The following is a 3,930-nucleotide window of genomic DNA, read 5'->3' as shown; positions in this document are numbered from 1 at the left end:
AGAAACCATACATACGTAATTTCTTCTTTATTTTATCTCCAATATTACTGCATTTGAAAATACTTCAGATTATAACTTCTCATTTAAACACTTTGCTGCTACTATTGGAACAGCAAAGGGGTCCCGGTAGTTCCATGGCTACATGCTCAGTTGCTAACTGAAAGGCCTGCAGGCCAAACTCGCCACTAGCTGGAGAAAGACATGGCATCTGTCATAAAAAGACTGCACCTTGGAAACCATTTTATGCAGTACTATTGTGTACTATGACTCCACAGTACTTAACAACAACAACATTCTGTACTATAGAGTTGCTATGAGTTAGAATCAACTCAGAGACAATGAGTTGGGCCTTAAGGACTTACAGTAAAATACTTAGATCTACAAAGAAACATTTGTAAATGTTATTGTTAAGTGCCGTCATGTCATTCTCAATGCATATGGATACTTTATAGGGTTTCCGAGGAGTGGCTGGTGGGTTTGAACACCATCCTTGTGGTTAGCAGTCCAGTGCTTATCCTAATGCGCCACATAATACTCAATAATAAATAATACCCAATAAAATGTTATTGCATTTGTCAAGTATGGTATAACAACATTGGCAATAACGTTATTGAGAATAGAAGTTTGGAGCTTTAAAACAATGATGGGAATTTACATCAGTTTTTTAAAAAAATTACTCTTATTTTTGAAGACTGAAACTTTATATAAGTCTAAAAAATATGAATACAGTTTACATCATCCATTAACATTGAGAATCATTTTCATAAAATACAAAGAAAAAGTATTTGAAATTGCTGAAAATGTTAAATGCTGGTGGCCTTTGTGTTTCCTACTTACCTTGGATGTTTATTTATAATAATGAAGGACAACGTTTTTCAGTATAAACAAACATGGCGTGATAGTTAAGGTTTTGTGTCAATTTGACTGAGCCAGGATTCCCAGTTGTTTGGCAGTTGATATGTGGTTATCTCCCTAATTAGGTGAAGTCTAATACAGGCATAGTTAATTCTATGATGATTGGCTATGATCAGTCAATTAATTGAAAGGATGTTTTCCTGGGAGTGTGGCCTGCTCCTAATATAAAGGACACATGAAAAGCTTCCACTTTTATACTGGGGACATGGGACTCTATAATTGTGAGCTATTTCCTTGATATAAACAAGTCTTTATATATATGTATATAGTTTTGCTTCTTTAGAGAACCCAGTCTGACTCACAGCTAAATCAGAATATACTACTAAGCAACTTACAAGGCTTGTTGAAGTGTTCTGATTGTGGCTAAATAAAATCAGATTAATATGTGTAAACTTGTTTTTTGTATTGGGGAGACAATTTACACAATGGTTTGCCATCAATTGTGATTCAGCCTGATACATGTTCAGTAATATTTTGGATGACTTTAATTATATCAAAGTCTAAATTTTTCTAAAGTTTTTCTTTGCTTAATGATACAAGTATCTTAATGCTAAAAAAAAGGAAAATAATGCACTGATATCTTAGACTATTTATATTTATCCTTAGGGATATTTCAGTTTTGTGTTCCAGAGAATTAACCAATGAACTGTCAACAAGAATAAAGGGGCTAAGTGTTAGAGAAGGCAAGAATTAAGTCACAGACTGTAATAAACTCCTAAATTCCCTTGGAAGAAGTATCAGTGGATCTATAAATTGAACATTCATCATGTTCTATATTTTTGTCAAGTTAAAGATCTAAAACAAAATATCTCTCCTGGTGAATCTTTCTTACATGTGCACACACACACACACACAAGGCACAAACACTCTTCCTCTATTAGATCACTCGTAGAGAGGAAAATTCATTTTCAGAATTTATATTATACAAGGGGCTTCAAAACATTCATGGAAATTTTTCATTATCTTTTCATTCCATTTTCCATGAACATTTGAAATCCCCTTGTATGCTAATTGGTTAAAGAAATGAACTGTATGTCAGTCAGTTCCTCATCATTGATTAAGAAGACATGACAAAGAATGAGGGGAATTAAGAGAAATTTAAAGTGACAGTTTCCACTTAAAACCAAATGGCTACCACTCACCTGTCAGTTTGTAGTACTGTGGTGGCTTGTGAGTTGCTGTGATTCTGAAAGCTATGCCACCAATATTTTAAATACCAGCAGGGACACTCAGTGTGGACAGGTTTCAGATGAGCTTATAGACAAAGACAGACTAGAAAAAAAGAATGACAAACTATTTCCAAATATTTAGTTACTGAAAACCTTATGAACAGCAGAGAAACACTGTCATATATACAGCCAGAAAATCAGCCCCTCAGGTTGGAAGGCACTCAAAATGTGACTGGGGAAGAGCTGCTGCCTCAAAGTAGAGTAGACCATGATAACGCCAAAGGAGTAATGCCATGGGAGAGAAGCCCGCAGGAACTTCATTTGCTGATGGGGCACAACTCAAAATGAAGAGAAACAGCTGTAAACATTCATTGAAAATTGGAACATGGAATATAAAAAGTATGAATCTGGGTAAACTGGAAGTAGTCAAAAACTAAATGGAATGCATAAACATCAATATCTTAGGCATTAGTGAGCTGAAATGGACTGGTATTGGCCCTTTTGAATCTGACAACCACATGGTTTACTATGCAGGGAATGATACATTGAAGAGGAATGGCGTTGCATTCATCATCAAAAAGAACATATCCAGATCAGTCATGAGGTACAACGCTGTCTGTGATAGGATAATATCCATGTGCCTACAGGGAAGCCCAATTAATACCACTATTATTCAAATGTGACCTTGAATATATTCCACCTGAATTTAGAGATCATCTGAAGAACAAATTGGATACATTAAACACTATCAAGACTGAAGACCAGTAGAGTTGTGGGATGACATCAAGAACATCATATATGAAGAAAGCAAAAAGTCATTGAGAAGACAAGAAAAAAGGAAAAGGTCAAAATGGATGTCAGAAGAGACACTGAAAATTGCTCTCCAGCATAGAGATGCTAGAGCAAATGGAAGAAATGAAGAAGTCCAAGAGCTGAACAGAAAATTTCAAAGATAAGCTCAAGAAGATAAAGCCAGATATTACAACAAAATGTGCAAAGATCTGGAAACAGAAAAGCAAAAAAGGAAGAACATGCTCAGCATTTCTCAAGCTGGGGGAACTGAAGAAAAAATTCATGCCTCAACTTTCATTATTGAAACTTTCACTGGGCAAATTATTGAATGATGCAGAAAGCATCAAAAGAAGATGGAAGGAATACCCATAGTCACTATACCAAAAAGAAATAGTTAATGTTCAACCATTTCAAGAGGTAGCATATGAACAAGAGCCACTGATCCTGAAGGAGGAAGTCTAAGGTGCATTGAAGGAATTGGAAAAGAACAAGGCACCAGGAATTGATGGAATAAAAATTGAAATCTTTCAGGAAAGTGAGACGGCACAGGAGGCACTCACTCATCTCTGCCAAGAAATTTGGAGGACAACTATCTGGCTGACTGATAGTAACAAATCCATATTTGTACCCATTCCAAAGGGAGGTGACCCAATGGAATGCAAAAATCATTGGACAATCTCTTTGATATCCCATGTGAGTAAAGTTTTTCTAAAGCTAATACAGAAACAGCTACAATCATACATTGGCAGAGAACTTCCAGAGGTTCAAGTCGGGTTCAGAAGAGGCGTGAAACGAGGGATATCATTGCTGATGTCTGATGGATCTTGGCTGAAAGCAGAGAATATCAGAAAGATGTTTACCTGTGCTTTATTGCAAATGCAAAGACTTTTTGATTGTGTGGATCATGATAAGCTATGGACAACCTTTGGAAGTATGAGTATTCCAGAACACTTAATTGTGCTCATGATGTATCTGTACATGGACAAAGAAGCAGTTGTTCAAACAGAACATGGGAACAATGAATGTTTTAAAATTAAGAAGGGTGTGCGACAAG

This window comes from Chrysochloris asiatica, unplaced genomic scaffold (assembly GCF_000296735.1).
Source record: "Chrysochloris asiatica unplaced genomic scaffold, ChrAsi1.0 scaffold00164, whole genome shotgun sequence".
Lineage (NCBI taxonomy): Eukaryota > Metazoa > Chordata > Mammalia > Afrosoricida > Chrysochloridae > Chrysochloris > Chrysochloris asiatica.
Note: the sequence above shows the minus strand (reverse complement) of the source record.